General features: G+C 47.2%; 19 non-coding genes across 19 annotated transcripts; all 19 read left to right on the top strand.

Moving 5' to 3' along the window:
- The first annotated feature begins 622 nt into the window (after window positions 1–622).
- LOC142260146 (U2 spliceosomal RNA) lies at window positions 623–813 on the top strand. The gene has a single exon (XR_012728470.1). It is a non-coding gene; the product is annotated as a U2 spliceosomal RNA (small nuclear RNA).
- A 1,117-nt stretch (window positions 814–1,930) lies between these two features.
- LOC142260145 (U2 spliceosomal RNA) lies at window positions 1,931–2,121 on the top strand. The gene has a single exon (XR_012728469.1). It is a non-coding gene; the product is annotated as a U2 spliceosomal RNA (small nuclear RNA).
- A 1,117-nt stretch (window positions 2,122–3,238) lies between these two features.
- On the top strand, window positions 3,239–3,429 carry LOC142260144 (U2 spliceosomal RNA). The gene has a single exon (XR_012728468.1). It is a non-coding gene; the product is annotated as a U2 spliceosomal RNA (small nuclear RNA).
- Window positions 3,430–4,546: 1,117 nt separating this feature from the next.
- Window positions 4,547–4,737, top strand: LOC142260143 (U2 spliceosomal RNA). Its single transcript, XR_012728467.1, has one exon. It is a non-coding gene; the product is annotated as a U2 spliceosomal RNA (small nuclear RNA).
- A 1,117-nt stretch (window positions 4,738–5,854) lies between these two features.
- LOC142260142 (U2 spliceosomal RNA) lies at window positions 5,855–6,045 on the top strand. Its single transcript, XR_012728466.1, has one exon. It is a non-coding gene; the product is annotated as a U2 spliceosomal RNA (small nuclear RNA).
- A 1,117-nt stretch (window positions 6,046–7,162) lies between these two features.
- On the top strand, window positions 7,163–7,353 carry LOC142260141 (U2 spliceosomal RNA). The gene has a single exon (XR_012728465.1). It is a non-coding gene; the product is annotated as a U2 spliceosomal RNA (small nuclear RNA).
- Window positions 7,354–8,470: 1,117 nt separating this feature from the next.
- On the top strand, window positions 8,471–8,661 carry LOC142260139 (U2 spliceosomal RNA). Its single transcript, XR_012728464.1, has one exon. It is a non-coding gene; the product is annotated as a U2 spliceosomal RNA (small nuclear RNA).
- Window positions 8,662–9,778: 1,117 nt separating this feature from the next.
- LOC142260138 (U2 spliceosomal RNA) lies at window positions 9,779–9,969 on the top strand. Its single transcript, XR_012728463.1, has one exon. It is a non-coding gene; the product is annotated as a U2 spliceosomal RNA (small nuclear RNA).
- Window positions 9,970–11,086: 1,117 nt separating this feature from the next.
- Window positions 11,087–11,277, top strand: LOC142260136 (U2 spliceosomal RNA). Its single transcript, XR_012728461.1, has one exon. It is a non-coding gene; the product is annotated as a U2 spliceosomal RNA (small nuclear RNA).
- Window positions 11,278–12,394: 1,117 nt separating this feature from the next.
- LOC142260135 (U2 spliceosomal RNA) lies at window positions 12,395–12,585 on the top strand. The gene has a single exon (XR_012728460.1). It is a non-coding gene; the product is annotated as a U2 spliceosomal RNA (small nuclear RNA).
- A 1,095-nt stretch (window positions 12,586–13,680) lies between these two features.
- Window positions 13,681–13,871, top strand: LOC142260134 (U2 spliceosomal RNA). The gene has a single exon (XR_012728459.1). It is a non-coding gene; the product is annotated as a U2 spliceosomal RNA (small nuclear RNA).
- Window positions 13,872–14,988: 1,117 nt separating this feature from the next.
- On the top strand, window positions 14,989–15,179 carry LOC142260133 (U2 spliceosomal RNA). The gene has a single exon (XR_012728458.1). It is a non-coding gene; the product is annotated as a U2 spliceosomal RNA (small nuclear RNA).
- Window positions 15,180–16,296: 1,117 nt separating this feature from the next.
- On the top strand, window positions 16,297–16,487 carry LOC142260132 (U2 spliceosomal RNA). The gene has a single exon (XR_012728457.1). It is a non-coding gene; the product is annotated as a U2 spliceosomal RNA (small nuclear RNA).
- A 1,117-nt stretch (window positions 16,488–17,604) lies between these two features.
- On the top strand, window positions 17,605–17,795 carry LOC142260131 (U2 spliceosomal RNA). The gene has a single exon (XR_012728456.1). It is a non-coding gene; the product is annotated as a U2 spliceosomal RNA (small nuclear RNA).
- Window positions 17,796–18,912: 1,117 nt separating this feature from the next.
- On the top strand, window positions 18,913–19,103 carry LOC142260130 (U2 spliceosomal RNA). The gene has a single exon (XR_012728455.1). It is a non-coding gene; the product is annotated as a U2 spliceosomal RNA (small nuclear RNA).
- Window positions 19,104–20,220: 1,117 nt separating this feature from the next.
- On the top strand, window positions 20,221–20,411 carry LOC142260128 (U2 spliceosomal RNA). The gene has a single exon (XR_012728454.1). It is a non-coding gene; the product is annotated as a U2 spliceosomal RNA (small nuclear RNA).
- A 1,117-nt stretch (window positions 20,412–21,528) lies between these two features.
- LOC142260127 (U2 spliceosomal RNA) lies at window positions 21,529–21,719 on the top strand. Its single transcript, XR_012728453.1, has one exon. It is a non-coding gene; the product is annotated as a U2 spliceosomal RNA (small nuclear RNA).
- A 1,117-nt stretch (window positions 21,720–22,836) lies between these two features.
- Window positions 22,837–23,027, top strand: LOC142260126 (U2 spliceosomal RNA). Its single transcript, XR_012728452.1, has one exon. It is a non-coding gene; the product is annotated as a U2 spliceosomal RNA (small nuclear RNA).
- Window positions 23,028–25,758: 2,731 nt separating this feature from the next.
- Window positions 25,759–25,956, top strand: LOC142260283 (U2 spliceosomal RNA). The gene has a single exon (XR_012728593.1). It is a non-coding gene; the product is annotated as a U2 spliceosomal RNA (small nuclear RNA).
- The last annotated feature ends 934 nt before the right edge of the window (window positions 25,957–26,890 follow it).

Raw genomic sequence — 26,890 nt, 5'->3', positions numbered from 1 at the left:
TTTTCGGTTTGAACAGTGCACAACATGAAGAGACGGAACACTGGCGGCTTGTCACAATGCCCCACGATGACATCACAATAGCGCTGCTGCCTAGAAAACAAGCTGCGCAGAAGAAGTTGTTCTTTGGGTGGGAGGGTGGGCTAGTGGAAGGAGGGGGCAATCTCTTTTTTTCCCGGGTGGTAGGGGGATGACAGGAGAAGGGAAGCGGGTGGTGAGAAAGGTACAGAGGGCAGGGTTTGGGGGCTGGGAAGGAAAGGGAAAAGATTAGGGTTTGGGGATGATGAAAGGGCTTTCTACGGGTAAGGATGGCAAAGGGTGGCAGTGACGGAAAGTCAGGCAACCTGTCCTGTCCGTCTTTTTGTATCGTGAATTGGAAAGACTGCAAGGGGAGGGGAGTTGCTTGCGCCCTAAAGGAGGAGTTATTCAGATTCATTGCAGTGGGCGGCGGCTGCAAAACGCACCATTCTTCTTGTTTTTGCTCTGCAAAGCAGCCTTTTCAAGGGTTGGCTTGGGTGACAAAATGTCTTGTGTAGGCGTGGGTTTGTCTCCCTCTCGCTCTCTCTCCCTAAGATGTGTCCGGCATAGGCCAGGGTGCCACTCGAGGCCCAAACCAATTCTGGTTATCGCTTCTCGGCCTTTTGGCTAAGATCAAGTGTAGTATCTGTTCTTATCAGTTTAATATCTGATACGTCCCCTATCTGGGGACCATATATTAAATGGATTTTTAGAACAGGGAGATGGAAAAAGAGCTTGCTCTGTCCACTCCACGCATTGACCTGGTATTGCAGTACCTCCAGGAACGGTGCACCCCTTCTTAACCCAGTTTCCAAAAGCAGAACTCGATTCACCTGATTCATATTAGCCCGATTAGCGAATTGAAATGAATTTTTATCTAACACACTTTTTACTTGCTTTATTCATCCAAATAGCAAACTCATCACCACTCAACTTCACCAACTCTGCTATGTCCCGTGCAGTATCTTGTTGTCAGTCTAATCTAGATCATGTGTAATTGAATGGAATAGATCCCTTTTGGACAAAGTGGAGTCAGATGCTGCAGTGACCACAGGTGTGAGAGGATCTACAATTGGCATCTGGTGTTATCTCTCTGCTTCCACTCCAAATAAAGTTACCTGTTGTTACCTGAACGTCAAATACTAAGAATGGGCGGCCTATGAAAGAATTAGTACTTTCATTAAGTATACTAAACCGGCTAATTGGGAATAGACAAACTGTAAAAAGCCCTCTGAGAAAGCCCCTCTCTAACCTTTGTTAGTAAGCTTTTCTGTAGCCTGCCTGTTGATGTATTTTCGGTTTGAACAGTGCACAACATGAAGAGACGGAACACTGGCGGCTTGTCACAATGCCCTCCGATGACATCACAATAGCGCTGCTGCCTAGAAAACAAGCTGCGCAGAAGAAGTTGTTCTTTGGGTGGGAGGGTGGGCTAGTGGAAGGAGGGGGCAATCTCTTTTTTTCCCGGGTGGTAGGGGGATGACAGGAGAAGGGAAGCGGGTGGTGAGAAAGGTACAGAGGGCAGGGTTTGGGGGCTGGGAAGGAAAGGGAAAAGATTAGGGTTTGGGGATGATGAAAGGGCTTTCTACGGGTAAGGATGGCAAAGGGTGGCAGTGACGGAAAGTCAGGCAACCTGTCCTGTCCGTCTTTTTGTATCGTGAATTGGAAAGACTGCAAGGGGGAGGGGAGTTGCTTGCGCCCTAAAGGAGGAGTTATTCAGATTCATTGCAGTGGGCGGCGGCTGCAAAACGCACCATTCTTCTTGTTTTTGCTCTGCAAAGCAGCCTTTTCAAGGGTTGGCTTGGGTGACAAAATGTCTTGTGTAGGCGTGGGTTTGTCTCCCTCTCGCTCTCTCTCCCTAAGATGTGTCCGGCATAGGCCAGGGTGCCACTCGAGGCCCAAACCAATTCTGGTTATCGCTTCTCGGCCTTTTGGCTAAGATCAAGTGTAGTATCTGTTCTTATCAGTTTAATATCTGATACGTCCCCTATCTGGGGACCATATATTAAATGGATTTTTAGAACAGGGAGATGGAAAAAGAGCTTGCTCTGTCCACTCCACGCATTGACCTGGTATTGCAGTACCTCCAGGAACGGTGCACCCCTTCTTAACCCAGTTTCCAAAAGCAGAACTCGATTCACCTGATTCATATTAGCCCGATTAGCGAATTGAAATGAATTTTTATCTAACACACTTTTTACTTGCTTTATTCATCCAAATAGCAAACTCATCACCACTCAACTTCACCAACTCTGCTATGTCCCGTGCAGTATCTTGTTGTCAGTCTAATCTAGATCATGTGTAATTGAATGGAATAGATCCCTTTTGGACAAAGTGGAGTCAGATGCTGCAGTGACCACAGGTGTGAGAGGATCTACAATTGGCATCTGGTGTTATCTCTCTGCTTCCACTCCAAATAAAGTTACCTGTTGTTACCTGAACGTCAAATACTAAGAATGGGCGGCCTATGAAAGAATTAGTACTTTCATTAAGTATACTAAACCGGCTAATTGGGAATAGACAAACTGTAAAAAGCCCTCTGAGAAAGCCCCTCTCTAACCTTTGTTAGTAAGCTTTTCTGTAGCCTGCCTGTTGATGTATTTTCGGTTTGAACAGTGCACAACATGAAGAGACGGAACACTGGCGGCTTGTCACAATGCCCCACGATGACATCACAATAGCGCTGCTGCCTAGAAAACAAGCTGCGCAGAAGAAGTTGTTCTTTGGGTGGGAGGGTGGGCTAGTGGAAGGAGGGGGCAATCTCTTTTTTTCCCGGGTGGTAGGGGGATGACAGGAGAAGGGAAGCGGGTGGTGAGAAAGGTACAGAGGGCAGGGTTTGGGGGCTGGGAAGGAAAGGGAAAAGATTAGGGTTTGGGGATGATGAAAGGGCTTTCTACGGGTAAGGATGGCAAAGGGTGGCAGTGACGGAAAGTCAGGCAACCTGTCCTGTCCGTCTTTTTGTATCGTGAATTGGAAAGACTGCAAGGGGGAGGGGAGTTGCTTGCGCCCTAAAGGAGGAGTTATTCAGATTCATTGCAGTGGGCGGCGGCTGCAAAACGCACCATTCTTCTTGTTTTTGCTCTGCAAAGCAGCCTTTTCAAGGGTTGGCTTGGGTGACAAAATGTCTTGTGTAGGCGTGGGTTTGTCTCCCTCTCGCTCTCTCTCCCTAAGATGTGTCCGGCATAGGCCAGGGTGCCACTCGAGGCCCAAACCAATTCTGGTTATCGCTTCTCGGCCTTTTGGCTAAGATCAAGTGTAGTATCTGTTCTTATCAGTTTAATATCTGATACGTCCCCTATCTGGGGACCATATATTAAATGGATTTTTAGAACAGGGAGATGGAAAAAGAGCTTGCTCTGTCCACTCCACGCATTGACCTGGTATTGCAGTACCTCCAGGAACGGTGCACCCCTTCTTAACCCAGTTTCCAAAAGCAGAACTCGATTCACCTGATTCATATTAGCCCGATTAGCGAATTGAAATGAATTTTTATCTAACACACTTTTTACTTGCTTTATTCATCCAAATAGCAAACTCATCACCACTCAACTTCACCAACTCTGCTATGTCCCGTGCAGTATCTTGTTGTCAGTCTAATCTAGATCATGTGTAATTGAATGGAATAGATCCCTTTTGGACAAAGTGGAGTCAGATGCTGCAGTGACCACAGGTGTGAGAGGATCTACAATTGGCATCTGGTGTTATCTCTCTGCTTCCACTCCAAATAAAGTTACCTGTTGTTACCTGAACGTCAAATACTAAGAATGGGCGGCCTATGAAAGAATTAGTACTTTCATTAAGTATACTAAACCGGCTAATTGGGAATAGACAAACTGTAAAAAGCCCTCTGAGAAAGCCCCTCTCTAACCTTTGTTAGTAAGCTTTTCTGTAGCCTGCCTGTTGATGTATTTTCGGTTTGAACAGTGCACAACATGAAGAGACGGAACACTGGCGGCTTGTCACAATGCCCTCCGATGACATCACAATAGCGCTGCTGCCTAGAAAACAAGCTGCGCAGAAGAAGTTGTTCTTTGGGTGGGAGGGTGGGCTAGTGGAAGGAGGGGGCAATCTCTTTTTTTCCCGGGTGGTAGGGGGATGACAGGAGAAGGGAAGCGGGTGGTGAGAAAGGTACAGAGGGCAGGGTTTGGGGGCTGGGAAGGAAAGGGAAAAGATTAGGGTTTGGGGATGATGAAAGGGCTTTCTACGGGTAAGGATGGCAAAGGGTGGCAGTGACGGAAAGTCAGGCAACCTGTCCTGTCCGTCTTTTTGTATCGTGAATTGGAAAGACTGCAAGGGGGAGGGGAGTTGCTTGCGCCCTAAAGGAGGAGTTATTCAGATTCATTGCAGTGGGCGGCGGCTGCAAAACGCACCATTCTTCTTGTTTTTGCTCTGCAAAGCAGCCTTTTCAAGGGTTGGCTTGGGTGACAAAATGTCTTGTGTAGGCGTGGGTTTGTCTCCCTCTCGCTCTCTCTCCCTAAGATGTGTCCGGCATAGGCCAGGGTGCCACTCGAGGCCCAAACCAATTCTGGTTATCGCTTCTCGGCCTTTTGGCTAAGATCAAGTGTAGTATCTGTTCTTATCAGTTTAATATCTGATACGTCCCCTATCTGGGGACCATATATTAAATGGATTTTTAGAACAGGGAGATGGAAAAAGAGCTTGCTCTGTCCACTCCACGCATTGACCTGGTATTGCAGTACCTCCAGGAACGGTGCACCCCTTCTTAACCCAGTTTCCAAAAGCAGAACTCGATTCACCTGATTCATATTAGCCCGATTAGCGAATTGAAATGAATTTTTATCTAACACACTTTTTACTTGCTTTATTCATCCAAATAGCAAACTCATCACCACTCAACTTCACCAACTCTGCTATGTCCCGTGCAGTATCTTGTTGTCAGTCTAATCTAGATCATGTGTAATTGAATGGAATAGATCCCTTTTGGACAAAGTGGAGTCAGATGCTGCAGTGACCACAGGTGTGAGAGGATCTACAATTGGCATCTGGTGTTATCTCTCTGCTTCCACTCCAAATAAAGTTACCTGTTGTTACCTGAACGTCAAATACTAAGAATGGGCGGCCTATGAAAGAATTAGTACTTTCATTAAGTATACTAAACCGGCTAATTGGGAATAGACAAACTGTAAAAAGCCCTCTGAGAAAGCCCCTCTCTAACCTTTGTTAGTAAGCTTTTCTGTAGCCTGCCTGTTGATGTATTTTCGGTTTGAACAGTGCACAACATGAAGAGACGGAACACTGGCGGCTTGTCACAATGCCCCCCGATGACATCACAATAGCGCTGCTGCCTAGAAAACAAGCTGCGCAGAAGAAGTTGTTCTTTGGGTGGGAGGGTGGGCTAGTGGAAGGAGGGGGCAATCTCTTTTTTTCCCGGGTGGTAGGGGGATGACAGGAGAAGGGAAGCGGGTGGTGAGAAAGGTACAGAGGGCAGGGTTTGGGGGCTGGGAAGGAAAGGGAAAAGATTAGGGTTTGGGGATGATGAAAGGGCTTTCTACGGGTAAGGATGGCAAAGGGTGGCAGTGACGGAAAGTCAGGCAACCTGTCCTGTCCGTCTTTTTGTATCGTGAATTGGAAAGACTGCAAGGGGGAGGGGAGTTGCTTGCGCCCTAAAGGAGGAGTTATTCAGATTCATTGCAGTGGGCGGCGGCTGCAAAACGCACCATTCTTCTTGTTTTTGCTCTGCAAAGCAGCCTTTTCAAGGGTTGGCTTGGGTGACAAAATGTCTTGTGTAGGCGTGGGTTTGTCTCCCTCTCGCTCTCTCTCCCTAAGATGTGTCCGGCATAGGCCAGGGTGCCACTCGAGGCCCAAACCAATTCTGGTTATCGCTTCTCGGCCTTTTGGCTAAGATCAAGTGTAGTATCTGTTCTTATCAGTTTAATATCTGATACGTCCCCTATCTGGGGACCATATATTAAATGGATTTTTAGAACAGGGAGATGGAAAAAGAGCTTGCTCTGTCCACTCCACGCATTGACCTGGTATTGCAGTACCTCCAGGAACGGTGCACCCCTTCTTAACCCAGTTTCCAAAAGCAGAACTCGATTCACCTGATTCATATTAGCCCGATTAGCGAATTGAAATGAATTTTTATCTAACACACTTTTTACTTGCTTTATTCATCCAAATAGCAAACTCATCACCACTCAACTTCACCAACTCTGCTATGTCCCGTGCAGTATCTTGTTGTCAGTCTAATCTAGATCATGTGTAATTGAATGGAATAGATCCCTTTTGGACAAAGTGGAGTCAGATGCTGCAGTGACCACAGGTGTGAGAGGATCTACAATTGGCATCTGGTGTTATCTCTCTGCTTCCACTCCAAATAAAGTTACCTGTTGTTACCTGAACGTCAAATACTAAGAATGGGCGGCCTATGAAAGAATTAGTACTTTCATTAAGTATACTAAACCGGCTAATTGGGAATAGACAAACTGTAAAAAGCCCTCTGAGAAAGCCCCTCTCTAACCTTTGTTAGTAAGCTTTTCTGTAGCCTGCCTGTTGATGTATTTTCGGTTTGAACAGTGCACAACATGAAGAGACGGAACACTGGCGGCTTGTCACAATGCCCCACGATGACATCACAATAGCGCTGCTGCCTAGAAAACAAGCTGCGCAGAAGAAGTTGTTCTTTGGGTGGGAGGGTGGGCTAGTGGAAGGAGGGGGCAATCTCTTTTTTTCCCGGGTGGTAGGGGGATGACAGGAGAAGGGAAGCGGGTGGTGAGAAAGGTACAGAGGGCAGGGTTTGGGGGCTGGGAAGGAAAGGGAAAAGATTAGGGTTTGGGGATGATGAAAGGGCTTTCTACGGGTAAGGATGGCAAAGGGTGGCAGTGACGGAAAGTCAGGCAACCTGTCCTGTCCGTCTTTTTGTATCGTGAATTGGAAAGACTGCAAGGGGGAGGGGAGTTGCTTGCGCCCTAAAGGAGGAGTTATTCAGATTCATTGCAGTGGGCGGCGGCTGCAAAACGCACCATTCTTCTTGTTTTTGCTCTGCAAAGCAGCCTTTTCAAGGGTTGGCTTGGGTGACAAAATGTCTTGTGTAGGCGTGGGTTTGTCTCCCTCTCGCTCTCTCTCCCTAAGATGTGTCCGGCATAGGCCAGGGTGCCACTCGAGGCCCAAACCAATTCTGGTTATCGCTTCTCGGCCTTTTGGCTAAGATCAAGTGTAGTATCTGTTCTTATCAGTTTAATATCTGATACGTCCCCTATCTGGGGACCATATATTAAATGGATTTTTAGAACAGGGAGATGGAAAAAGAGCTTGCTCTGTCCACTCCACGCATTGACCTGGTATTGCAGTACCTCCAGGAACGGTGCACCCCTTCTTAACCCAGTTTCCAAAAGCAGAACTCGATTCACCTGATTCATATTAGCCCGATTAGCGAATTGAAATGAATTTTTATCTAACACACTTTTTACTTGCTTTATTCATCCAAATAGCAAACTCATCACCACTCAACTTCACCAACTCTGCTATGTCCCGTGCAGTATCTTGTTGTCAGTCTAATCTAGATCATGTGTAATTGAATGGAATAGATCCCTTTTGGACAAAGTGGAGTCAGATGCTGCAGTGACCACAGGTGTGAGAGGATCTACAATTGGCATCTGGTGTTATCTCTCTGCTTCCACTCCAAATAAAGTTACCTGTTGTTACCTGAACGTCAAATACTAAGAATGGGCGGCCTATGAAAGAATTAGTACTTTCATTAAGTATACTAAACCGGCTAATTGGGAATAGACAAACTGTAAAAAGCCCTCTGAGAAAGCCCCTCTCTAACCTTTGTTAGTAAGCTTTTCTGTAGCCTGCCTGTTGATGTATTTTCGGTTTGAACAGTGCACAACATGAAGAGACGGAACACTGGCGGCTTGTCACAATGCCCTCCGATGACATCACAATAGCGCTGCTGCCTAGAAAACAAGCTGCGCAGAAGAAGTTGTTCTTTGGGTGGGAGGGTGGGCTAGTGGAAGGAGGGGGCAATCTCTTTTTTTCCCGGGTGGTAGGGGGATGACAGGAGAAGGGAAGCGGGTGGTGAGAAAGGTACAGAGGGCAGGGTTTGGGGGCTGGGAAGGAAAGGGAAAAGATTAGGGTTTGGGGATGATGAAAGGGCTTTCTACGGGTAAGGATGGCAAAGGGTGGCAGTGACGGAAAGTCAGGCAACCTGTCCTGTCCGTCTTTTTGTATCGTGAATTGGAAAGACTGCAAGGGGGAGGGGAGTTGCTTGCGCCCTAAAGGAGGAGTTATTCAGATTCATTGCAGTGGGCGGCGGCTGCAAAACGCACCATTCTTCTTGTTTTTGCTCTGCAAAGCAGCCTTTTCAAGGGTTGGCTTGGGTGACAAAATGTCTTGTGTAGGCGTGGGTTTGTCTCCCTCTCGCTCTCTCTCCCTAAGATGTGTCCGGCATAGGCCAGGGTGCCACTCGAGGCCCAAACCAATTCTGGTTATCGCTTCTCGGCCTTTTGGCTAAGATCAAGTGTAGTATCTGTTCTTATCAGTTTAATATCTGATACGTCCCCTATCTGGGGACCATATATTAAATGGATTTTTAGAACAGGGAGATGGAAAAAGAGCTTGCTCTGTCCACTCCACGCATTGACCTGGTATTGCAGTACCTCCAGGAACGGTGCACCCCTTCTTAACCCAGTTTCCAAAAGCAGAACTCGATTCACCTGATTCATATTAGCCCGATTAGCGAATTGAAATGAATTTTTATCTAACACACTTTTTACTTGCTTTATTCATCCAAATAGCAAACTCATCACCACTCAACTTCACCAACTCTGCTATGTCCCGTGCAGTATCTTGTTGTCAGTCTAATCTAGATCATGTGTAATTGAATGGAATAGATCCCTTTTGGACAAAGTGGAGTCAGATGCTGCAGTGACCACAGGTGTGAGAGGATCTACAATTGGCATCTGGTGTTATCTCTCTGCTTCCACTCCAAATAAAGTTACCTGTTGTTACCTGAACGTCAAATACTAAGAATGGGCGGCCTATGAAAGAATTAGTACTTTCATTAAGTATACTAAACCGGCTAATTGGGAATAGACAAACTGTAAAAAGCCCTCTGAGAAAGCCCCTCTCTAACCTTTGTTAGTAAGCTTTTCTGTAGCCTGCCTGTTGATGTATTTTCGGTTTGAACAGTGCACAACATGAAGAGACGGAACACTGGCGGCTTGTCACAATGCCCCCCGATGACATCACAATAGCGCTGCTGCCTAGAAAACAAGCTGCGCAGAAGAAGTTGTTCTTTGGGTGGGAGGGTGGGCTAGTGGAAGGAGGGGGCAATCTCTTTTTTTCCCGGGTGGTAGGGGGATGACAGGAGAAGGGAAGCGGGTGGTGAGAAAGGTACAGAGGGCAGGGTTTGGGGGCTGGGAAGGAAAGGGAAAAGATTAGGGTTTGGGGATGATGAAAGGGCTTTCTACGGGTAAGGATGGCAAAGGGTGGCAGTGACGGAAAGTCAGGCAACCTGTCCTGTCCGTCTTTTTGTATCGTGAATTGGAAAGACTGCAAGGGGGAGGGGAGTTGCTTGCGCCCTAAAGGAGGAGTTATTCAGATTCATTGCAGTGGGCGGCGGCTGCAAAACGCACCATTCTTCTTGTTTTTGCTCTGCAAAGCAGCCTTTTCAAGGGTTGGCTTGGGTGACAAAATGTCTTGTGTAGGCGTGGGTTTGTCTCCCTCTCGCTCTCTCTCCCTAAGATGTGTCCGGCATAGGCCAGGGTGCCACTCGAGGCCCAAACCAATTCTGGTTATCGCTTCTCGGCCTTTTGGCTAAGATCAAGTGTAGTATCTGTTCTTATCAGTTTAATATCTGATACGTCCCCTATCTGGGGACCATATATTAAATGGATTTTTAGAACAGGGAGATGGAAAAAGAGCTTGCTCTGTCCACTCCACGCATTGACCTGGTATTGCAGTACCTCCAGGAACGGTGCACCCCTTCTTAACCCAGTTTCCAAAAGCAGAACTCGATTCACCTGATTCATATTAGCCCGATTAGCGAATTGAAATGAATTTTTATCTAACACACTTTTTACTTGCTTTATTCATCCAAATAGCAAACTCATCACCACTCAACTTCACCAACTCTGCTATGTCCCGTGCAGTATCTTGTTGTCAGTCTAATCTAGATCATGTGTAATTGAATGGAATAGATCCCTTTTGGACAAAGTGGAGTCAGATGCTGCAGTGACCACAGGTGTGAGAGGATCTACAATTGGCATCTGGTGTTATCTCTCTGCTTCCACTCCAAATAAAGTTACCTGTTGTTACCTGAACGTCAAATACTAAGAATGGGCGGCCTATGAAAGAATTAGTACTTTCATTAAGTATACTAAACCGGCTAATTGGGAATAGACAAACTGTAAAAAGCCCTCTGAGAAAGCCCCTCTCTAACCTTTGTTAGTAAGCTTTTCTGTAGCCTGCCTGTTGATGTATTTTCGGTTTGAACAGTGCACAACATGAAGAGACGGAACACTGGCGGCTTGTCACAATGCCCCCCGATGACATCACAATAGCGCTGCTGCCTAGAAAACAAGCTGCGCAGAAGAAGTTGTTCTTTGGGTGGGAGGGTGGGCTAGTGGAAGGAGGGGGCAATCTCTTTTTTTCCCGGGTGGTAGGGGGATGACAGGAGAAGGGAAGCGGGTGGTGAGAAAGGTACAGAGGGCAGGGTTTGGGGGCTGGGAAGGAAAGGGAAAAGATTAGGGTTTGGGGATGATGAAAGGGCTTTCTACGGGTAAGGATGGCAAAGGGTGGCAGTGACGGAAAGTCAGGCAACCTGTCCTGTCCGTCTTTTTGTATCGTGAATTGGAAAGACTGCAAGGGGGAGGGGAGTTGCTTGCGCCCTAAAGGAGGAGTTATTCAGATTCATTGCAGTGGGCGGCGGCTGCAAAACGCACCATTCTTCTTGTTTTTGCTCTGCAAAGCAGCCTTTTCAAGGGTTGGCTTGGGTGACAAAATGTCTTGTGTAGGCGTGGGTTTGTCTCCCTCTCGCTCTCTCTCCCTAAGATGTGTCCGGCATAGGCCAGGGTGCCACTCGAGGCCCAAACCAATTCTGGTTATCGCTTCTCGGCCTTTTGGCTAAGATCAAGTGTAGTATCTGTTCTTATCAGTTTAATATCTGATACGTCCCCTATCTGGGGACCATATATTAAATGGATTTTTAGAACAGGGAGATGGAAAAAGAGCTTGCTCTGTCCACTCCACGCATTGACCTGGTATTGCAGTACCTCCAGGAACGGTGCACCCCTTCTTAACCCAGTTTCCAAAAGCAGAACTCGATTCACCTGATTCATATTAGCCCGATTAGCGAATTGAAATGAATTTTTATCTAACACACTTTTTACTTGCTTTATTCATCCAAATAGCAAACTCATCACCACTCAACTTCACCAACTCTGCTATGTCCCGTGCAGTATCTTGTTGTCAGTCTAATCTAGATCATGTGTAATTGAATGGAATAGATCCCTTTTGGACAAAGTGGAGTCAGATGCTGCAGTGACCACAGGTGTGAGAGGATCTACAATTGGCATCTGGTGTTATCTCTCTGCTTCCACTCCAAATAAAGTTACCTGTTGTTACCTGAACGTCAAATACTAAGAATGGGCGGCCTATGAAAGAATTAGTACTTTCATTAAGTATACTAAACCGGCTAATTGGGAATAGACAAACTGTAAAAAGCCCTCTGAGAAAGCCCCTCTCTAACCTTTGTTAGTAAGCTTTTCTGTAGCCTGCCTGTTGATGTATTTTCGGTTTGAACAGTGCACAACATGAAGAGACGGAACACTGGCGGCTTGTCACAATGCCCCCCGATGACATCACAATAGCGCTGCTGCCTAGAAAACAAGCTGCGCAGAAGAAGTTGTTCTTTGGGTGGGAGGGTGGGCTAGTGGAAGGAGGGGGCAATCTCTTTTTTTCCCGGGTGGTAGGGGGATGACAGGAGAAGGGAAGCGGGTGGTGAGAAAGGTACAGAGGGCAGGGTTTGGGGGCTGGGAAGGAAAGGGAAAAGATTAGGGTTTGGGGATGATGAAAGGGCTTTCTACGGGTAAGGATGGCAAAGGGTGGCAGTGACGGAAAGTCAGGCAACCTGTCCTGTCCGTCTTTTTGTATCGTGAATTGGAAAGACTGCAAGGGGGAGGGGAGTTGCTTGCGCCCTAAAGGAGGAGTTATTCAGATTCATTGCAGTGGGCGGCGGCTGCAAAACGCACCATTCTTCTTGTTTTTGCTCTGCAAAGCAGCCTTTTCAAGGGTTGGCTTGGGTGACAAAATGTCTTGTGTAGGCGTGGGTTTGTCTCCCTCTCGCTCTCTCTCCCTAAGATGTGTCCGGCATAGGCCAGGGTGCCACTCGAGGCCCAAACCAATTCTGGTTATCGCTTCTCGGCCTTTTGGCTAAGATCAAGTGTAGTATCTGTTCTTATCAGTTTAATATCTGATACGTCCCCTATCTGGGGACCATATATTAAATGGATTTTTAGAACAGGGAGATGGAAAAAGAGCTTGCTCTGTCCACTCCACGCATTGACCTGGTATTGCAGTACCTCCAGGAACGGTGCACCCCTTCTTAACCCAGTTTCCAAAAGCAGAACTCGATTCACCTGATTCATATTAGCCCGATTAGCGAATTGAAATGAATTTTTATCTAACACACTTTTTACTTGCTTTATTCATCCAAATAGCAAACTCATCACCACTCAACTTCACCAACTCTGCTATGTCCCGTGCAGTATCTTGTTGTCAGTCTAATCTAGATCATGTGTAATTGAATGGAATAGATCCCTTTTGGACAAAGTGGAGTCAGATGCTGCAGTGACCACAGGTGTGAGAGGATCTACAATTGGCATCTGGTGTTATCTCTCTGCTTCCACTCCAAATAAAGTTACCTGTTGTTACCTGAACGTCAAATACTAAGAATGGGCGGCCTATGAAAGAATTAGTACTTTCATTAAGTATACTAAACCGGTAAAAAGCCCTCTGAGAAAGCCCCTCTCTAACCTTTGTTAGTAAGCTTTTCTGTAGCCTGCCTGTTGATGTATTTTCGGTTTGAACAGTGCACAACATGAAGAGACGGAACACTGGCGGCTTGTCACAATGCCCCCCGATGACATCACAATAGCGCTGCTGCCTAGAAAACAAGCTGCGCAGAAGAAGTTGTTCTTTGGGTGGGAGGGTGGGCTAGTGGAAGGAGGGGGCAATCTCTTTTTTTCCCGGGTGGTAGGGGGATGACAGGAGAAGGGAAGCGGGTGGTGAGAAAGGTACAGAGGGCAGGGTTTGGGGGCTGGGAAGGAAAGGGAAAAGATTAGGGTTTGGGGATGATGAAAGGGCTTTCTACGGGTAAGGATGGCAAAGGGTGGCAGTGACGGAAAGTCAGGCAACCTGTCCTGTCCGTCTTTTTGTATCGTGAATTGGAAAGACTGCAAGGGGGAGGGGAGTTGCTTGCGCCCTAAAGGAGGAGTTATTCAGATTCATTGCAGTGGGCGGCGGCTGCAAAACGCACCATTCTTCTTGTTTTTGCTCTGCAAAGCAGCCTTTTCAAGGGTTGGCTTGGGTGACAAAATGTCTTGTGTAGGCGTGGGTTTGTCTCCCTCTCGCTCTCTCTCCCTAAGATGTGTCCGGCATAGGCCAGGGTGCCACTCGAGGCCCAAACCAATTCTGGTTATCGCTTCTCGGCCTTTTGGCTAAGATCAAGTGTAGTATCTGTTCTTATCAGTTTAATATCTGATACGTCCCCTATCTGGGGACCATATATTAAATGGATTTTTAGAACAGGGAGATGGAAAAAGAGCTTGCTCTGTCCACTCCACGCATTGACCTGGTATTGCAGTACCTCCAGGAACGGTGCACCCCTTCTTAACCCAGTTTCCAAAAGCAGAACTCGATTCACCTGATTCATATTAGCCCGATTAGCGAATTGAAATGAATTTTTATCTAACACACTTTTTACTTGCTTTATTCATCCAAATAGCAAACTCATCACCACTCAACTTCACCAACTCTGCTATGTCCCGTGCAGTATCTTGTTGTCAGTCTAATCTAGATCATGTGTAATTGAATGGAATAGATCCCTTTTGGACAAAGTGGAGTCAGATGCTGCAGTGACCACAGGTGTGAGAGGATCTACAATTGGCATCTGGTGTTATCTCTCTGCTTCCACTCCAAATAAAGTTACCTGTTGTTACCTGAACGTCAAATACTAAGAATGGGCGGCCTATGAAAGAATTAGTACTTTCATTAAGTATACTAAACCGGCTAATTGGGAATAGACAAACTGTAAAAAGCCCTCTGAGAAAGCCCCTCTCTAACCTTTGTTAGTAAGCTTTTCTGTAGCCTGCCTGTTGATGTATTTTCGGTTTGAACAGTGCACAACATGAAGAGACGGAACACTGGCGGCTTGTCACAATGCCCCCCGATGACATCACAATAGCGCTGCTGCCTAGAAAACAAGCTGCGCAGAAGAAGTTGTTCTTTGGGTGGGAGGGTGGGCTAGTGGAAGGAGGGGGCAATCTCTTTTTTTCCCGGGTGGTAGGGGGATGACAGAAGAAGGGAAGCGGGTGGTGAGAAAGGTACAGAGGGCAGGGTTTGGGGGCTGGGAAGGAAAGGGAAAAGATTAGGGTTTGGGGATGATGAAAGGGCTTTCTACGGGTAAGGATGGCAAAGGGTGGCAGTGACGGAAAGTCAGGCAACCTGTCCTGTCCGTCTTTTTGTATCGTGAATTGGAAAGACTGCAAGGGGGAGGGGAGTTGCTTGCGCCCTAAAGGAGGAGTTATTCAGATTCATTGCAGTGGGCGGCGGCTGCAAAACGCACCATTCTTCTTGTTTTTGCTCTGCAAAGCAGCCTTTTCAAGGGTTGGCTTGGGTGACAAAATGTCTTGTGTAGGCGTGGGTTTGTCTCCCTCTCGCTCTCTCTCCCTAAGATGTGTCCGGCATAGGCCAGGGTGCCACTCGAGGCCCAAACCAATTCTGGTTATCGCTTCTCGGCCTTTTGGCTAAGATCAAGTGTAGTATCTGTTCTTATCAGTTTAATATCTGATACGTCCCCTATCTGGGGACCATATATTAAATGGATTTTTAGAACAGGGAGATGGAAAAAGAGCTTGCTCTGTCCACTCCACGCATTGACCTGGTATTGCAGTACCTCCAGGAACGGTGCACCCCTTCTTAACCCAGTTTCCAAAAGCAGAACTCGATTCACCTGATTCATATTAGCCCGATTAGCGAATTGAAATGAATTTTTATCTAACACACTTTTTACTTGCTTTATTCATCCAAATAGCAAACTCATCACCACTCAACTTCACCAACTCTGCTATGTCCCGTGCAGTATCTTGTTGTCAGTCTAATCTAGATCATGTGTAATTGAATGGAATAGATCCCTTTTGGACAAAGTGGAGTCAGATGCTGCAGTGACCACAGGTGTGAGAGGATCTACAATTGGCATCTGGTGTTATCTCTCTGCTTCCACTCCAAATAAAGTTACCTGTTGTTACCTGAACGTCAAATACTAAGAATGGGCGGCCTATGAAAGAATTAGTACTTTCATTAAGTATACTAAACCGGCTAATTGGGAATAGACAAACTGTAAAAAGCCCTCTGAGAAAGCCCCTCTCTAACCTTTGTTAGTAAGCTTTTCTGTAGCCTGCCTGTTGATGTATTTTCGGTTTGAACAGTGCACAACATGAAGAGACGGAACACTGGCGGCTTGTCACAATGCCCCCCGATGACATCACAATAGCGCTGCTGCCTAGAAAACAAGCTGCGCAGAAGAAGTTGTTCTTTGGGTGGGAGGGTGGGCTAGTGGAAGGAGGGGGCAATCTCTTTTTTTCCCGGGTGGTAGGGGGATGACAGGAGAAGGGAAGCGGGTGGTGAGAAAGGTACAGAGGGCAGGGTTTGGGGGCTGGGAAGGAAAGGGAAAAGATTAGGGTTTGGGGATGATGAAAGGGCTTTCTACGGGTAAGGATGGCAAAGGGTGGCAGTGACGGAAAGTCAGGCAACCTGTCCTGTCCGTCTTTTTGTATCGTGAATTGGAAAGACTGCAAGGGGGAGGGGAGTTGCTTGCGCCCTAAAGGAGGAGTTATTCAGATTCATTGCAGTGGGCGGCGGCTGCAAAACGCACCATTCTTCTTGTTTTTGCTCTGCAAAGCAGCCTTTTCAAGGGTTGGCTTGGGTGACAAAATGTCTTGTGTAGGCGTGGGTTTGTCTCCCTCTCGCTCTCTCTCCCTAAGATGTGTCCGGCATAGGCCAGGGTGCCACTCGAGGCCCAAACCAATTCTGGTTATCGCTTCTCGGCCTTTTGGCTAAGATCAAGTGTAGTATCTGTTCTTATCAGTTTAATATCTGATACGTCCCCTATCTGGGGACCATATATTAAATGGATTTTTAGAACAGGGAGATGGAAAAAGAGCTTGCTCTGTCCACTCCACGCATTGACCTGGTATTGCAGTACCTCCAGGAACGGTGCACCCCTTCTTAACCCAGTTTCCAAAAGCAGAACTCGATTCACCTGATTCATATTAGCCCGATTAGCGAATTGAAATGAATTTTTATCTAACACACTTTTTACTTGCTTTATTCATCCAAATAGCAAACTCATCACCACTCAACTTCACCAACTCTGCTATGTCCCGTGCAGTATCTTGTTGTCAGTCTAATCTAGATCATGTGTAATTGAATGGAATAGATCCCTTTTGGACAAAGTGGAGTCAGATGCTGCAGTGACCACAGGTGTGAGAGGATCTACAATTGGCATCTGGTGTTATCTCTCTGCTTCCACTCCAAATAAAGTTACCTGTTGTTACCTGAACGTCAAATACTAAGAATGGGCGGCCTATGAAAGAATTAGTACTTTCATTAAGTATACTAAACCGGCTAATTGGGAATAGACAAACTGTAAAAAGCCCTCTGAGAAAGCCCCTCTCTAACCTTTGTTAGTAAGCTTTTCTGTAGCCTGCCTGTTGATGTATTTTCGGTTTGAACAGTGCACAACATGAAGAGACGGAACACTGGCGGCTTGTCACAATGCCCCCCGATGACATCACAATAGCGCTGCTGCCTAGAAAACAAGCTGCGCAGAAGAAGTTGTTCTTTGGGTGGGAGGGTGGGCTAGTGGAAGGAGGGGGCAATCTCTTTTTTTCCCGGGTGGTAGGGGGATGACAGGAGAAGGGAAGCGGGTGGTGAGAAAGGTACAGAGGGCAGGGTTTGGGGGCTGGGAAGGAAAGGGAAAAGATTAGGGTTTGGGGATGATGAAAGGGCTTTCTACGGGTAAGGATGGCAAAGGGTGGCAGTGACGGAAAGTCAGGCAACCTGTCCTGTCCGTCTTTTTGTATCGTGAATTGGAAAGACTGCAAGGGGGAGGGGAGTTGCTTGCGCCCTAAAGGAGGAGTTATTCAGATTCATTGCAGTGGGCGGCGGCTGCAAAACGCACCATTCTTCTTGTTTTTGCTCTGCAAAGCAGCCTTTTCAAGGGTTGGCTTGGGTGACAAAATGTCTTGTGTAGGCGTGGGTTTGTCTCCCTCTCGCTCTCTCTCCCTAAGATGTGTCCGGCATAGGCCAGGGTGCCACTCGAGGCCCAAACCAATTCTGGTTATCGCTTCTCGGCCTTTTGGCTAAGATCAAGTGTAGTATCTGTTCTTATCAGTTTAATATCTGATACGTCCCCTATCTGGGGACCATATATTAAATGGATTTTTAGAACAGGGAGATGGAAAAAGAGCTTGCTCTGTCCACTCCACGCATTGACCTGGTATTGCAGTACCTCCAGGAACGGTGCACCCCTTCTTAACCCAGTTTCCAAAAGCAGAACTCGATTCACCTGATTCATATTAGCCCGATTAGCGAATTGAAATGAATTTTTATCTAACACACTTTTTACTTGCTTTATTCATCCAAATAGCAAACTCATCACCACTCAACTTCACCAACTCTGCTATGTCCCGTGCAGTATCTTGTTGTCAGTCTAATCTAGATCATGTGTAATTGAATGGAATAGATCCCTTTTGGACAAAGTGGAGTCAGATGCTGCAGTGACCACAGGTGTGAGAGGATCTACAATTGGCATCTGGTGTTATCTCTCTGCTTCCACTCCAAATAAAGTTACCTGTTGTTACCTGAACGTCAAATACTAAGAATGGGCGGCCTATGAAAGAATTAGTACTTTCATTAAGTATACTAAACCGGCTAATTGGGAATAGACAAACTGTAAAAAGCCCTCTGAGAAAGCCCCTCTCTAACCTTTGTTAGTAAGCTTTTCTGTAGCCTGCCTGTTGATGTATTTTCGGTTTGAACAGTGCACAACATGAAGAGACGGAACACTGGCGGCTTGTCACAATGCCCCCCGATGACATCACAATAGCGCTGCTGCCTAGAAAACAAGCTGCGCAGAAGAAGTTGTTCTTTGGGTGGGAGGGTGGGCTAGTGGAAGGAGGGGGCAATCTCTTTTTTTCCCGGGTGGTAGGGGGATGACAGGAGAAGGGAAGCGGGTGGTGAGAAAGGTACAGAGGGCAGGGTTTGGGGGCTGGGAAGGAAAGGGAAAAGATTAGGGTTTGGGGATGATGAAAGGGCTTTCTACGGGTAAGGATGGCAAAGGGTGGCAGTGACGGAAAGTCAGGCAACCTGTCCTGTCCGTCTTTTTGTATCGTGAATTGGAAAGACTGCAAGGGGGAGGGGAGTTGCTTGCGCCCTAAAGGAGGAGTTATTCAGATTCATTGCAGTGGGCGGCGGCTGCAAAACGCACCATTCTTCTTGTTTTTGCTCTGCAAAGCAGCCTTTTCAAGGGTTGGCTTGGGTGACAAAATGTCTTGTGTAGGCGTGGGTTTGTCTCCCTCTCGCTCTCTCTCCCTAAGATGTGTCCGGCATAGGCCAGGGTGCCACTCGAGGCCCAAACCAATTCTGGTTATCGCTTCTCGGCCTTTTGGCTAAGATCAAGTGTAGTATCTGTTCTTATCAGTTTAATATCTGATACGTCCCCTATCTGGGGACCATATATTAAATGGATTTTTAGAACAGGGAGATGGAAAAAGAGCTTGCTCTGTCCACTCCACGCATTGACCTGGTATTGCAGTACCTCCAGGAACGGTGCACCCCTTCTTAACCCAGTTTCCAAAAGCAGAACTCGATTTACCTGATTCATATTAGCCCGATTAGCGAATTGAAATGAATTTTTATCTAACACACTTTTTACTTGCTTTATTCATCCAAATAGCAAACTCATCACCACTCAACTTCACCAACTCTGCTATGTCCCGTGCAGTATCTTGTTGTCAGTCTAATCTAGATCATGTGTAATTGAATGGAATAGATCCCTTTTGGACAAAGTGGAGTCAGATGCTGCAGTGACCACAGGTGTGAGAGGATCTACAATTGGCATCTGGTGTTATCTCTCTGCTTCCACTCCAAATAAAGTTACCTGTTGTTACCTGAACGTCAAATACTAAGAATGGGCGGCCTATGAAAGAATTAGTACTTTCATTAAGTATACTAAACCGGCTAATTGGGAATAGACAAACTGTAAAAAGCCCTCTGAGAAAGCCCCTCTCTAACCTTTGTTAGTAAGCTTTTCTGTAGCCTGCCTGTTGATGTATTTTCGGTTTGAACAGTGCACAACATGAAGAGACGGAACACTGGCGGCTTGTCACAATGCCCCCCGATGACATCACAATAGCGCTGCTGCCTAGAAAACAAGCTGCGCAGAAGAAGTTGTTCTTTGGGTGGGAGGGTGGGCTAGTGGAAGGAGGGGGCAATCTCTTTTTTTCCCGGGTGGTAGGGGGATGACAGGAGAAGGGAAGCGGGTGGTGAGAAAGGTACAGAGGGCAGGGTTTGGGGGCTGGGAAGGAAAGGGAAAAGATTAGGGTTTGGGGATGATGAAAGGGCTTTCTACGGGTAAGGATGGCAAAGGGTGGCAGTGACGGAAAGTCAGGCAACCTGTCCTGTCCGTCTTTTTGTATCGTGAATTGGAAAGACTGCAAGGGGGAGGGGAGTTGCTTGCGCCCTAAAGGAGGAGTTATTCAGATTCATTGCAGTGGGCGGCGGCTGCAAAACGCACCATTCTTCTTGTTTTTGCTCTGCAAAGCAGCCTTTTCAAGGGTTGGCTTGGGTGACAAAATGTCTTGTGTAGGCGTGGGTTTGTCTCCCTCTCGCTCTCTCTCCCTAAGATGTGTCCGGCATAGGCCAGGGTGCCACTCGAGGCCCAAACCAATTCTGGTTATCGCTTCTCGGCCTTTTGGCTAAGATCAAGTGTAGTATCTGTTCTTATCAGTTTAATATCTGATACGTCCCCTATCTGGGGACCATATATTAAATGGATTTTTAGAACAGGGAGATGGAAAAAGAGCTTGCTCTGTCCACTCCACGCATTGACCTGGTATTGCAGTACCTCCAGGAACGGTGCACCCCTTCTTAACCCAGTTTCCAAAAGCAGAACTCGATTCACCTGATTCATATTAGCCCGATTAGCGAATTGAAATGAATTTTTATCTAACACACTTTTTACTTGCTTTATTCATCCAAATAGCAAACTCATCACCACTCAACTTCACCAACTCTGCTATGTCCCGTGCAGTATCTTGTTGTCAGTCTAATCTAGATCATGTGTAATTGAATGGAATAGATCCCTTTTGAACAAAGTGGAGTCAGATGCTGCAGTGACCACAGGTGTGAGAGGATCTACAATTGGCATCTGGTGTTATCTCTCTGCTTCCACTCCAAATAAAGTTACCTGTTGTTACCTGAACGTCAAATACTAAGAATGGGCGGCCTATGAAAGAATTAGTACTTTCATTAAGTATACTAAACCGGCTAATTGGGAATAGACAAACTGTAAAAAGCCCTCTGAGAAAGCCCCTCTCTAACCTTTGTTAGTAAGCTTTTCTGTAGCCTGCCTGTTGATGTATTTTCGGTTTGAACAGTGCACAACATGAAGAGACGGAACACTGGCGGCTTGTCACAATGCCCCCCGATGACATCACAATAGCGCTGCTGCCTAGAAAACAAGCTGCGCAGAAGAAGTTGTTCTTTGGGTGGGAGGGTGGGCTAGTGGAAGGAGGGGGCAATCTCTTTTTTTCCCGGGTGGTAGGGGGATGACAGGAGAAGGGAAGCGGGTGGTGAGAAAGGTACAGAGGGCAGGGTTTGGGGGCTGGGAAGGAAAGGGAAAAGATTAGGGTTTGGGGATGATGAAAGGGCTTTCTACGGGTAAGGATGGCAAAGGGTGGCAGTGACGGAAAGTCAGGCAACCTGTCCTGTCCGTCTTTTTGTATCGTGAATTGGAAAGACTGCAAGGGGGAGGGGAGTTGCTTGCGCCCTAAAGGAGGAGTTATTCAGATTCATTGCAGTGGGCGGCGGCTGCAAAACGCACCATTCTTCTTGTTTTTGCTCTGCAAAGCAGCCTTTTCAAGGGTTGGCTTGGGTGACAAAATGTCTTGTGTAGGCGTGGGTTTGTCTCCCTCTCGCTCTCTCTCCCTAAGATGTGTCCGGCATAGGCCAGGGTGCCACTCGAGGCCCAAACCAATTCTGGTTATCGCTTCTCGGCCTTTTGGCTAAGATCAAGTGTAGTATCTGTTCTTATCAGTTTAATATCTGATACGTCCCCTATCTGGGGACCATATATTAAATGGATTTTTAGAACAGGGAGATGGAAAAAGAGCTTGCTCTGTCCACTCCACGCATTGACCTGGTATTGCAGTACCTCCAGGAACGGTGCACCCCTTCTTAACCCAGTTTCCAAAAGCAGAACTCGATTCACCTGATTCATATTAGCCCGATTAGCGAATTGAAATGAATTTTTATCTAACACACTTTTTACTTGCTTTATTCATCCAAATAGCAAACTCATCACCACTCAACTTCACCAACTCTGCTATGTCCCGTGCAGTATCTTGTTGTCAGTCTAATCTAGATCATGTGTAATTGAATGGAATAGATCCCTTTTGGACAAAGTGGAGTCAGATGCTGCAGTGACCACAGGTGTGAGAGGATCTACAATTGGCATCTGGTGTTATCTCTCTGCTTCCACTCCAAATAAAGTTACCTGTTGTTACCTGAACGTCAAATACTAAGAATGGGCGGCCTATGAAAGAATTAGTACTTTCATTAAGTATACTAAACCGGCTAATTGGGAATAGACAAACTGTAAAAAGCCCTCTGAGAAAGCCCCTCTCTAACCTTTGTTAGTAAGCTTTTCTGTAGCCTGCCTGTTGATGTATTTTCGGTTTGAACAGTGCACAACATGAAGAGACGGAACACTGGCGGCTTGTCACAATGCCCCCCGATGACATCACAATAGCGCTGCTGCCTAGAAAACAAGCTGCGCAGAAGAAGTTGTTCTTTGGGTGGGAGGGTGGGCTAGTGGAAGGAGGGGGCAATCTCTTTTTTTCCCGGGTGGTAGGGGGATGACAGGAGAAGGGAAGCGGGTGGTGAGAAAGGTACAGAGGGCAGGGTTTGGGGGCTGGGAAGGAAAGGGAAAAGATTAGGGTTTGGGGATGATGAAAGGGCTTTCTACGGGTAAGGATGGCAAAGGGTGGCAGTGACGGAAAGTCAGGCAACCTGTCCTGTCCGTCTTTTTGTATCGTGAATTGGAAAGACTGCAAGGGGGAGGGGAGTTGCTTGCGCCCTAAAGGAGGAGTTATTCAGATTCATTGCAGTGGGCGGCGGCTGCAAAACGCACCATTCTTCTTGTTTTTGCTCTGCAAAGCAGCCTTTTCAAGGGTTGGCTTGGGTGACAAAATGTCTTGTGTAGGCGTGGGTTTGTCTCCCTCTCGCTCTCTCTCCCTAAGATGTGTCCGGCATAGGCCAGGGTGCCACTCGAGGCCCAAACCAATTCTGGTTATCGCTTCTCGGCCTTTTGGCTAAGATCAAGTGTAGTATCTGTTCTTATCAGTTTAATATCTGATACGTCCCCTATCTGGGGACCATATATTAAATGGATTTTTAGAACAGGGAGATGGAAAAAGAGCTTGCTCTGTCCACTCCACGCATTGACCTGGTATTGCAGTACCTCCAGGAACGGTGCACCCCTTCTTAACCCAGTTTCCAAAAGCAGAACTCGATTCACCTGATTCATATTAGCCCGATTAGCGAATTGAAATGAATTTTTATCTAACACACTTTTTACTTGCTTTATTCATCCAAATAGCAAACTCATCACCACTCAACTTCACCAACTCTGCTATGTCCCGTGCAGTATCTTGTTGTCAGTCTAATCTAGATCATGTGTAATTGAATGGAATAGATCCCTTTTGGACAAAGTGGAGTCAGATGCTGCAGTGACCACAGGTGTGAGAGGATCTACAATTGGCATCTGGTGTTATCTCTCTGCTTCCACTCCAAATAAAGTTACCTGTTGTTACCTGAACGTCAAATACTAAGAATGGGCGGCCTATGAAAGAATTAGTACTTTCATTAAGTATACTAAACCGGCTAATTGGGAATAGACAAACTGTAAAAAGCCCTCTGAGAAAGCCCCTCTCTAACCTTTGTTAGTAAGCTTTTCTGTAGCCTGCCTGTTGATGTATTTTCGGTTTGAACAGTGCACAACATGAAGAGACGGAACACTGGCGGCTTGTCACAATGCCCCCCGATGACATCACAATAGCGCTGCTGCCTAGAAAACAAGCTGCGCAGAAGAAGTTGTTCTTTGGGTGGGAGGGTGGGCTAGTGGAAGGAGGGGGCAATCTCTTTTTTTCCCGGGTGGTAGGGGGATGACAGGAGAAGGGAAGCGGGTGGTGAGAAAGGTACAGAGGGCAGGGTTTGGGGGCTGGGAAGGAAAGGGAAAAGATTAGGGTTTGGGGATGATGAAAGGGCTTTCTACGGGTAAGGATGGCAAAGGGTGGCAGTGACGGAAAGTCAGGCAACCTGTCCTGTCCGTCTTTTTGTATCGTGAATTGGAAAGACTGCAAGGGGGAGGGGAGTTGCTTGCGCCCTAAAGGAGGAGTTATTCAGATTCATTGCAGTGGGCGGCGGCTGCAAAACGCACCATTCTTCTTGTTTTTGCTCTGCAAAGCAGCCTTTTCAAGGGTTGGCTTGGGTGACAAAATGTCTTGTGTAGGCGTGGGTTTGTCTCCCTCTCGCTCTCTCTCCCTAAGATGTGTCCGGCATAGGCCAGGGTGCCACTCGAGGCCCAAACCAATTCTGGTTATCGCTTCTCGGCCTTTTGGCTAAGATCAAGTGTAGTGTTGTTCGAAGAGGTGGTTTAAGCTCCAGGCCACCTTAGTACAATGATACAATGCACACTGGAAGGTTGCGCTTGCTAGTACTCTGGGTGGATAGTATATTCATCTAGAGGAAAACATGGCCCTACCAGGATCGAGGCTATTAGACTGAGTAAGGGTGGGGGGCTATGGTACAACGTGCCCCAGGACTGACGACCCTGGAGTGAGTCTGAGCTTGCTGGCTTGGGACCCCGGCAAGCCTTGGGCTCTGTAGCACACCGTACCTTGCCTTTTCATACTTTTTGAGCATATTACCCTATCCCGGCCTTCTGGCTAGGAAGGGAAATTTTTATAATCCCGGTCGGAGGTCTGGTCAGCTTTGGGCTGAGAAACTAACACCCGGTTGGAGGTCTGGGTCAGCTTCGGCTGAGAAACCAACACCCGGTTGGAGGTCTGGGTCAGCTTCGGCTGAGAAACCAACACCCGGTTGGAGGTCCGGTTAGCCTTGGGCTGAGAAACCAACACCGGTTGACGGTCCGGGCAGTTTCGGCTGCGAAACCAACAACTAGTAGCTCTCTACTCCACTTGGGTAAGATGCCTGGGTGGACGCTGGGAGCAACGACAAGGCTCAACCAGGCTTCGGCTTGGGAGAGCACCGAAGATCCCTGACCCTTGCTGTGGCCTTCTGGCTCGGAGGGACGGGGTTGATTTTTGGGGACCCTCTCCTCACGGTGGGGTCCACACGAATCCTAGCCTTTGCACTGTTTTTGGTGTGACTTCGGTCATGCATTTTTTGTGGTGCTTTGGAAAGCTTCATTAAATCAAAATCTGTGAGGCTCGGCAGATGCAATGCACACTGGAAGGTTGTGCTTGCTAGTACTCTTAATGTATAGTATATTCATCTAGAGGAAAACATGGCCCTACCAGGATCGAGGCTATTAGACTGAGTAAGTGTGGGGGCTATGGTGCAATGTGCCCCAGGACTGACGACCCTGGAGTGAGTCTGAGCTTGCTGGCTTGGGACCCCGGCGAGCCTTGGGCTCTGTAGCACACCGTACCTTGCCCTTTCATACTTTCTGAGCATATTGCTCTATCCCGGCCTTCTGGCTAGGAAGGAAAATTTTTATAATCATGGTCGGAGGTCCGTTCAGCTTTGGGCTGAGAAACCAACACCCGGTTGGAGGTCCGGGTCAGCTTCGGCTGAGAAACCAACACCCGGTTGGAGGTCTGGGTCAGCTTCGGCTGAGAAACCAACACCCGGTTGGAGGTCCGGGTCAGCTTCGGCTGAGAAACCAACACCCGGTTGGAGGTCCGGTTAGCCTTGGGCTGAGAAACCAACACCGGTTGACGGTCCGGGCAGTTTCGGCTGCGAAACCAACAACTAGTAGCTCTCTACTCCACTTGGGTAAGATGCCTGGGTGGACGCTGGGAGCAACGACAAGGCTCAACCAGGCTTCGGCTTGGGGGAGCACCGAAGATCCCTGACCCTTGCTGTGGCCTTCTGGCTCGGAGGGACGGGGTTGATTTTTGGGGACCCTCTCCTCACGGAGGGGTCCACACGAATCCTAGCCTTTGCACTGTTTTTGGTGTGACTTCGGTCATGCATTTTTTGCGGTGCTTTGGAAAGCTTCATTAAATCAAAAAATCTGTTCTTATCAGTTTAATATCTGATACGTCCCCTATCTGGGGACCATATATTAAATGGATTTTTAGAACAGGGAGATGGAAAAAGAGCTTGCTCTGTCCACTCCACGCATTGACCTGGTATTGCAGTACCTCCAGGAACGGTGCACCCCTTCTTAACCCAGTTTCCAAAAGCAGAACTCGATTCACCTGATTCATATTAGCCCGATTAGCGAATTGAAATGAATTTTTATCTAACACACTTTTTACTTGCTTTATTCATCCAAATAGCAAACTCATCACCACTCAACTTCACCAACTCTGCTATGTCCCGTGCAGTATCTTGTTGTCAGTCTAATCTAGATCATGTGTAATTGAATGGAATAGATCCCTTTTGGACAAAGTGGAGTCAGATGCTGCAGTGACCACAGGTGTGAGAGGATCTACAATTGGCATCTGGTGTTATCTCTCTGCTTCCACTCCAAATAAAGTTACCTGTTGTTACCTGAACGTCAAATACTAAGAATGGGCGGCCTATGAAAGAATTAGTACTTTCATTAAGTATACTAAACCGGCTAATTGGGAATAGACAAACTGTAAAAAGCCCTCTGAGAAAGCCCCTCTCTAACCTTTGTTAGTAAGCTTTTCTGTAGCCTGCCTGTTGATGTATTTTCGGTTTGAACAGTGCACAACATGAAGAGACGGAACACTGGCGGCTTGTCACAATGCCCCCCGATGACATCACAATAGCGCTGCTGCCTAGAAAACAAGCTGCGCAGAAGAAGTTGTTCTTTGGGTGGGAGGGTGGGCTAGTGGAAGGAGGGGGCAATCTCTTTTTTTCCCGGGTGGTAGGGGGATGACAGGAGAAGGGAAGCGGGTGGTGAGAAAGGTACAGAGGGCAGGGTTTGGGGGCTGGGAAGGAAAGGGAAAAGATTAGGGTTTGGGGATGATGAAAGGGCTTTCTACGGGTAAGGATGGCAAAGGGTGGCAGTGACGGAAAGTCAGGCAACCTGTCCTGTCCGTCTTTTTGTATCGTGAATTGGAAAGACTGCAAGGGGGAGGGGAGTTGCTTGCGCCCTAAAGGAGGAGTTATTCAGATTCATTGCAGT

This window comes from Anomaloglossus baeobatrachus, assembly GCF_048569485.1.
Source record: "Anomaloglossus baeobatrachus isolate aAnoBae1 chromosome 9 unlocalized genomic scaffold, aAnoBae1.hap1 SUPER_9_unloc_5, whole genome shotgun sequence".
In the NCBI taxonomy this organism is placed as follows: domain Eukaryota; kingdom Metazoa; phylum Chordata; class Amphibia; order Anura; family Aromobatidae; genus Anomaloglossus; species Anomaloglossus baeobatrachus.
Note: the sequence above shows the minus strand (reverse complement) of the source record. Positions and strands in the feature narration are given on the sequence as shown.